Source organism: Prinia subflava, chromosome 9 (assembly GCF_021018805.1).
Source record: "Prinia subflava isolate CZ2003 ecotype Zambia chromosome 9, Cam_Psub_1.2, whole genome shotgun sequence".
Lineage (NCBI taxonomy): Eukaryota > Metazoa > Chordata > Aves > Passeriformes > Cisticolidae > Prinia > Prinia subflava.
In genome coordinates this window covers 21,481,556-21,490,375 of record NC_086255.1, presented here as the reverse complement: position 1 = coordinate 21,490,375, position 8,820 = coordinate 21,481,556, and the positions used below count along the sequence as shown (strand labels likewise).

The 8,820-nt window shown below is 37.2% G+C and overlaps 1 long non-coding RNA gene across 1 annotated transcript in view; it reads right to left on the bottom strand.

The window, feature by feature from the left end:
• Positions 1–492: 492 nt before the first annotated feature.
• The window catches only part of LOC134554868 (uncharacterized), a 109,672-nt gene continuing 101,344 nt past the window's right edge, over positions 493–8,820 (bottom strand). Inside the window, exon 7 of the long non-coding RNA XR_010081333.1 lies at positions 493–1,892. This is a non-coding gene — a long non-coding RNA (uncharacterized LOC134554868). The remainder of the gene's footprint in view (positions 1,893–8,820) is intronic.

Here is an 8,820-nt window from a genome sequence, read left to right as displayed (position 1 = left end):
TCTTGTCCTGATAAATTAAAGAATTGGCCTAAGGATGCTGCATCTTCATGTTGAAACGTTCTCAGTGCCTTTGTAGTCAAATAAGACCTGCATAATAATTAAATAATACCTTTTAGATATCACATATACAAGTGCTATTGATTGAGATAATGGACTTAACAAAGCTGGCACAGTCTCAGAGTTATTATTTCAGATATCTTAAAAGCATTATCTGTTGTGGATATATCACATTTATAGCTGCTTCCAGACCACTGCCATATCACCAGTGTTTGTCTTCTAACAGCAAAGGGCTTAGTTAAATGCAGAAGTCAAGAAAACCAAATTCTGCATAGCAAAAATTTGATTTTATGTATCAATACAAATACACACAACACTTTTAAAGATAAAATTTCCTTTGGAACACATGTTCCATGAACTGAAAACTGGAACAACATTTTTCTATTAAAAATTGTCTTTAAAACAAATTGAGACTTGAGGGTCGGTGGGGTTTTTTTGTTTTGGTTAGCAAAACCAAGGTCAGTTAAGAAATAAATATATTAAAAATCCTTTCAATCAGAAAGATGTTCATACTAACTCTAAACTCTAATAGTTGCATTCTCTTATGAGGAACAACTGATGTATTGATTGTATAGTCTGTAGATTGTGTAGATTGTATAGTCTGCTTGTCTTGGGTTTGCAGTACTTCTATGAGTTCAAGAGAAAAAAAGACTCTTCCAGTCTATTCTAGGTTGCAGCTAGACTTTGTAGTGAAATGGGCCTAAAGGCCAAGTCCCAACTCAGCCATGTGATTTTTAGCTCATAACAGAACTGCTCAGGCTAAAATCCTCATTTCTTGGAGTATTTTTCAAAGATGCATTAAAAGAAAATGGGATTTTTATGTTAAAGCTCTGTGGCTATTCTAGGATAATAATTGAGAGAAATCCTCTGCTCACAAAACAAGTGCACTGTTAACAGGAGCTCACTTCATTGGATGGGCTTAGCAATACTCCCCTGTTCCCCCAGAAACTCACCAACACTGGAAATCACCTTATGGCTACTGCGGGGTAAAGACTGGCATCTGGTTTTGGTCTGCAATAGTGTTTTGATAAGATAAGAGCTTCTGCATTAGTGTCAGGAAGCAGCAAGGGCAGCTGCTCTCCCAGAGAACAGGGAGCCAAGGGCAGTGTCACCAGGGCAGAGTCCTGGCTGTCCCAGTGAGGACAGGACTGCCAGCAGGGCAGGACTATAGACAGCAGCTGATATCCAACCAAGAGTTCAGACAACTGGACAAGTGTGTGGCGATGAGGTAAATCCAAGGTGGAGCTGGAAGTCTATCTGCAGGCCAGGATCACACCCAGTGAGTGCAGCTGGGATCACGATCTTTGAACAGGTTTGCGGTAAACAAGTGAGGGGTCAAGGCCATCAGCCCACGGGTCAGGCTCAGGCTCAGTGGGGCCCATGACCACAGTCTTGCTCAGGCAGGGACTGAGGAAGCTCCAGAGCCTGTGGACAGCGGTGGGGGAAGACCACAGGTGAAGTTTTTGAGCTGTGAGGGCTCTGACAACTAGAGAACCGACAGCAACTCATGTCATGTGGGCCATTCAAAACTCCTTAGAGATGCCAAGAATTTTACCTTGTGATGTTTGAAGACTTCCTAGAGATAAAACAGTTATCCCAGAGTTGTCATGTTCCCTGAAAAAACTGCTAGAATTTCATCCTTCCTGTATATTATTTAAATCTGACATACTGCCTCCATTCAAACCCAAGTTACTTTGCTAGTGAAAGAAGAATGGAAAATGAAAATCACAAACCTGTAGAGGTAGATGTATAATTCAGCATATGCCCAGAACTCAAAATTTAAGAAAATCATCCTGGGGTGTCTCTATACTGAAGTTTCACTGCAACAACGACAACTGAAAAAAAAAAAAAAAAAAAAAAAAAAAAAAAAAAAAGGGCAGGTCATAGCTTTGTCAAAAAATTTTATTCATTTCATATAGAACAAGCCTACTGACTGACATATACAGGCACTTATCTGAAGATAAGGATTAGTTGTACTGCAGAAGTGTGTGAATTTTATGCTGTTCATAGAGTCTCAATTTGGGCTCATTCTAAGGTTATTCACTAGAGAAAAATTATGGTATATAAGAGATTTTCTGCTTATTGGGAATTTTTAAGGCAGTTCATATTGGCTTATTTTGGGTAAATAAACAAGATTTGAGAAATCTAAGGGTAGGTAGAGGTCAGATTTTGTCACTTAGGGTCTACTCCTAAAAGGCCTCTTCTCACAAATAGTACCTCATACAGAATGCACAAAAGTGAAAGTTTTAGTCAATTAAGTTTGTTTAAATGGCGTTATGGAGGATAAGCCCCAACTGTTTCAGAAAGTGTTATCCTAGTGTTCAGAGACCTTGCACTTAGGCAGTCAGCCAGAATCTATCACCATGGATTCACAACAATCAAGGCCTTGACAAGTTTTATGTCTAAAGAAAACCAGTTAGTCAATTAATGGTTAAAGACTTCAAAACATCTTTTTGTTAGTATGACACTGATTCAAAAGAAAAAAGACTAAGGAAATCTTTTCAATAGTTTTCTGTTCTTTTCCCCAAATCTTCTGAAGAGGAGGAACGACAAAAAAAAATCCATCCACAAATCCTGCTAGAACACATAATAGTTAACTAGTAGCCAATCGTTTAGAGTAACACTTCCATTAGCAATTGGTACATTTCCTCTAAAACAGAAAGGAACTTTCAATGGATTTTACGGTTTCAGACTTCAGTCTTTTCTTTAATTGGATGTGGCCATTTAATTTTGAATGAAATAGTTTTTCTTTTATTGCATTCTGATACATGCCAGCTTCGACAGAGAAAGCCAGCAACATAATGCTCATATGGCACATTAAGAGCCACACTCTGTTGTGGCTTTGCACTTCAGAGACCCTAAATTCTACAAAATTTGTTCATTAAAAGGCTTGACTACAGCAGTCTCAATAATTGAAGGAGGCACAATTGCTTTTTTGAAAAACCTATTTTTGAACTCTATGAAGGGAGAAAATAACAAATTATCTGCCCCAATTTGTCTTCATATTCTTTAGCTAGCTCAATCAAACACAACTACACTTATTCATTGAGGAGTGCAGGCACTCCTCAATGAAATTCTGGCTCCAGTAATAAAGAAAATGAGTCTGCATCATCACAGAGATTTTGCTCATCCTGAAATCTAACAAGAAATCTTCTGGGAATCTATATTTCTTTAGAAAACCTATGTTTCTGATTCCTAAAGTTACTCAGAACTCACCACTCTAAGTGTCATTGAGCAGACACTAAACGTTACAGTGAGGCTCACCATGGTCATAATGCAAATACGTGCGTACACACTGCCTTGTAGGTTTTCCTTGCTTGTGACTTTGACCCTTCTCAGCAGTCATTTGGATGTCTTCTAGGACAGCCACAGATTTAGGAAGTGCCAATCCCTAGGAAGCTCTCCAAGAAAATATGGACCCAGTACATGCCTGCACAACTGTGCTGACATCAGCAAGCTTTTTCAAGAAAGTAAATTGTTTGCTGAAGGATAATTCAATGCTTTCTCTTAGTGGCCCTAATTTGGCCTAAATTTGGGAAATTATCCCTTTTAGGATTAGTGTTCAAACGGAAAAGTGCTAGCACATCACTGGACTCAGTTTTCAACTGAAATTCTGCAGTCCAGTGAAGCCCTCAGCAGCAGTGCTGGCTTCCAAAAGCAGTTTGCTTGGTACCCTTGGCTCCAGCTATGTAGATGACCTTCAATATACAATTTTGATATTCAAATGCAGTGAGTGCATCTGCAGACCTTGCCTGAGCTTTAAGAATATTCTGTGTAGATAAGATCCAAAGCCAGAGGAATAATACATTCTCCTACATGAGTTTCAACACCATTCTGGAGAATCCTTTGCCCTAAAGCTACCCAGGATTCTTCTGCTGTAGACCAAATTTTATTTTTTAAATTATTATTTTCAGATTAGGTTGCTTCCTTTAACAGTGAACAAACCTGCGGCAAAACCAATTCTCCAGTGGCAAAATATTGCACAGGGTTTCCTCTCTCCACTCAGAGAATCAGCTTCTGTTCCTTAATTGCATCCATCTGAATAATTTCAAACCCATCTTTTACTTTTTTTCCTGTCCAAGTTCAATAATTGTTATACTTGAAGGCACCTGCAGAGAAGATTGATGAATCATCTTCCAGCAGCCATCAGCTTTCTGAATGTATAAATTGTTTATTCAGGATTCAGTCACAGAGATCAAATAGTCTCTTCACTCTTACCACGGTAGCAGCTTTATCAGTAAGGTAGACACTGATGCCTTCCACAGTTACCACCATTTTCAGAAAAATAACCTCAAAGCATCAACTAGGATTCATTATTTTTATTTAAATAGATTCCCCAAACATCACAGAGTCTAAGGAATGGTAAAGGACAGACTGAGGACAGCAGGAATTAAGAAATTACATGTCCTTAGCACATTTTCCCAAGGTAATATAAACAGTGGTTGCTAAAGTTCAAGGAGATGAGCTCAGCTATGCAGGTTAAAGGTGTCTTTTTCCCCAAAACTACTATCACAACCTGGCTGATAGCCTCTCCACCTCATAGCACTAGCAAGGGATTTTCTTCTGTGTATAAATTACACTAAATTAACCATCCCTGGCAGGTCTGTGATGAAATTATGTATTTTTAGTGAAGCCAGCAGTTGGGATTTTCAAGGGCATTTTTCTTTTTGTTTCAACAGGAATAGCAGTGAAAGAATGTCCCCCTTGAAAACTTCTGCCCTTGCATTTCCATTTTGGCTAGAAACCAAATTGCTTTCAAAAGGTGCAGCTCATCAAGAGAGGCAGCCTTTGTTTTGTTTAATTTCAAAGTTATAAAATATAAAACTATTAAACTGCAGTAAAAACATTTCAGCCAACTTAAGCAGGGATGCAATATATTACCAATTTTTTCCTGAAGCAATGAAGATTCAAAGCATGATTTCCTCTTTTTGTCTTTTCTTTTTGTCACAGCAATTAAATTATTCTTTTGTGAAAGACACCCAAAAACTTATGCATCCTTCTATTTTTAAGGATATATTTTCATTAACTCAGGTCTAGAGCTATTAAAAAACAGGAGAAAATTTTTATCACTGTATTCATTTGATTAGTTAAATGCTGCTGGAAAAATCAACACTTCAACATGTGAAACATTTTCACTAATTTTACAAATGTCAACAGGGACTGGTTCTGCAAAAAGTCAGAGGTGGAAGATCTATGCCCAGCAGCCACAATGTATTGGAAAACTAAATCAGCTCAGTAAATCTGTCCCCAAACAGAACCAGATAGAGCTGAGCTGCAAGCACTAGAGTTGTTCCTTCTTTCCAAATCCAAAGCATGAGCTCTCCTGAAAGAGCCCCCTTTCCAAAATTCTTCATGCATCAACAATTGAAAACAAACAAACAAATGAGAAAAAAGGCCTGGCTTTTCAAAACACTGGCCATGACATTGGCATCCAGAAAATCCAAGTATGAATCATTTGTAAAAAATGTTGCCTTTGGTCATTGCTGAAACACATTTGGAAATCCTCAGGCCTGTATATATGTACACATATATGTGAGTACAGTTCCTCTTGGGGTTCCCACTTCTTCATCTGCCTCAAAACTAAAATACTGTGAGGTGAGAGGGGAGTTTTGCTGAGGGAAAAGGGTTCACAGATCTGCAATAAAGTTCACAGTCACATTTGACCATATTAAAACCCAGCAGAATTCACATGTAAGCAAACTTGAAATACTTGCATGAAATCCACTGAGAACCAACCTGGGGAGATTTTTTTAAAAAACAGGGAATAAAAAGAACTAAAAGAAATTCCATTCCATTACAATAAAATACCTAAGTTAAGCTAATTATTTAAGCATGCTCTTCAAAAGAAATATAAAAGCTTTAATTACAATTGCACATAAGAACCAAGACTTAATCAACTAAAGTTATCAAATTCAGCTAGTGGTAAGCCACAAGCTCTGAAAGGTCCCATCTGGCTGATAAATGCAACATTTTTTTAATATGCACAATAAAAATAGCAATATCATTTAATGTGAAATGTGAAAAAATTATTGCAACACAGTGACCCTCGCCCCCAAGCTGAGAGTCTGGCCCTGCTCCTCCACTCACTGAGGCTGTGAGCATGGTCTCCCCAATACATCTGATTTACCATGGTGTGAGTGTGCCTTTCTGTACACAAAATTATAGCACACAGCAATCTCTGATGGCTGATTACCACACTCCCTCTCTCCTTCTTTCCTTTATTACTGGGTTTATAATGAAAACGTTGACACAGCCTTAACTATGGCAACATTAGCATTTGCCATTATAATTAACAGATTCTTTTTTTTTTCCTTTGTGATTTACATGCATATATTCTTCCCAGTGCAGCAATTACAGATGGTATAGCTTGTAACATATACTATCCCTGAACAACAAATATATTCTTTTTGGAGTATGTCTCTGATAAATTTTATTTAAATATAAAAGGTAATAGGCAGAAAATGTAGTTTGCTTACAAGTTTCCTTTATGGTTGTTTGACTGTCACTTTTCTGCAGATTTATGATAATCATCCTTGCAACAAAAACGTTTACTTCACTGTCTAAATAATAAGGTAATTTGTTACAGCTAATTACTCAAGTGCTTCCTTAATCTCAATTAAAAGATTCAGGCTTATTTTCTACATTTCTGCAGCAGTACGCTCCAGAATATCTTGTTAATGTATTCCCAATCACATATTTGTTAAGGAATGCATGGTCCATGCAAAACTGAAATGCTAAAATACATAGCTGCAATCTTAAACAATGATTTATTGTGACATGGGATGTGGGACATTTCCACAGCTTTTGTGATTGCAGTAATGAAGCTGTAAACCAAATAGCATGAAATGAAGCAAGGCCTTACAATTTAATCAGCTCGTAAACAGATCTACTGCATCAAGCAAATGACATTATTATCCATCCGAAGTAAATCATGCTAATCTCAGGAGATAAAATCAACATCATTAATGGTCACATGTCATATTCATCAACACTAAACCATCCCTTTTGACAGATTAATCCTAACTACAGCTCCCACGATGTATGGTAATAGGGCTTGTAGCATACATTTCATTCAGCAGTAAGGCTAACCAGCACTCTTAGTCTGCTATTACAAATAATTTTTTTATTGATTTACATATTTTAAAATGCATTTAAGGTGAGGTACCATTAAAAATCCTGTCACTATCACATATTTCTTCCTCACTTCTCAGCCTGTATTAATAGAAACTAGAAACTAAACACTATATGCCATATAAATACTTTCTTTAACACACTGTTAGCGGTAATTAAAGAATTCTGCCTGTGTTTTTTATTCAGCAATGAAAATATTCACCCTTTTTAATAGGGTTTAAAGAATTATTGATACTATTATTCCAACATCTCATTTGTAGTGTACCAGAGCATAGGGCCCCTGGTCATGGATCAGCCAAGTAGGCTCAATCAAGCCAAGTAGGATCCTGAAGACTTTATTATCTATTATCCCATCATTAATACAGCATCCAAAACCCAAAGATGCATTTCTGATATTCAATCCTCATTGCAGTTTATTGTATCCTGCAGAGTGGTGGTGTATTTCTGCTCTGACTCCAGCTCCTGCATACTGCCTATTCGTTCCAAACACAAAATATATTTATTTATCATGGAACTGACCCTGTATGAATGCTTTTGAAAAGTGTCCACTATTCAAAGTGTCACTTTCCTTGAACAGGCACTGAATTATATTGACAGGCACATTATCAAGGGCTGCTGACTGACAGAATGAATGACTGCGGCTCCATGCCGCATTGCCAGTCATTGACTGAGTGGGTGCAAAAATTATCTACAACCTTTGGAGATCTAGAGGACTCTGAACTACGGCTAGAAAAGAAGATATATGCAAGTGATTTTCTTGCACAGCATTTATCAACTTAGTACAAACATCTCAACTATTGCCCAAACTACTTCACTAATGTAGTAATTCATTAACAATCTATTCTCTTTCCTGAAACTATTTTTTTAACATCCCTTTAATGCAATTATTAATGTCACGTTATTTAATATGTGTTTGTATTTCACCAGGGAAATGGTTGCAGTAATAATTTTAAAAGCAACCACTGCCCCCTGCATTTGTTTTTAGGCCAATGTGGCTTAAGATGCATCTTAGTAAGATTATTAGGGCAGGGCAAAAACAATATTAGAGACTGCCTGTGGCTGACATGTAGCAATCAGCAAGTCTGGTTAAGAGAAAAAGGCAGAATGCTTCCTGGACTGTACTGGGGCTTTAGGAAAACACTAAACTAACCTTAAAAGCATTTCATTTACTTGCCAAAATAATTTATTCGCTAGACGTATTTTTGATTGACATAATGGCAGCTTGAAGAAGCAGACCACAAAATTCTACCTTATCTATTGACTCAAAAAAAGGGGGGGTAATAAAATATTTCAATAAGTACATTAATTTCAAAACCTCAGAGCACTAATGTCAAATTTACTGGAATCCACTGACCTTTAAATAGCTTTTAAAGATTTTATGACTTAGATTGTCACATTACTTACCAAGAATCTTTATGAAACAGATTTTTCCATCTATGGTGTGTTTTAATGTTGAGATTGTGAAGACCTTCCCTTTTCTGCCACTGTCCTTTTTACTCTCACTGCTCCCATACTTGAAGCTCTGCCTAATTACTTAATGTTTGACAAGCTGCAGATATCTGTGGTACTTATCAGTGATCGTGGTTAGAAGACTAAAAGAATCACTGATAAGTAGGAACAAAACTCCCCACC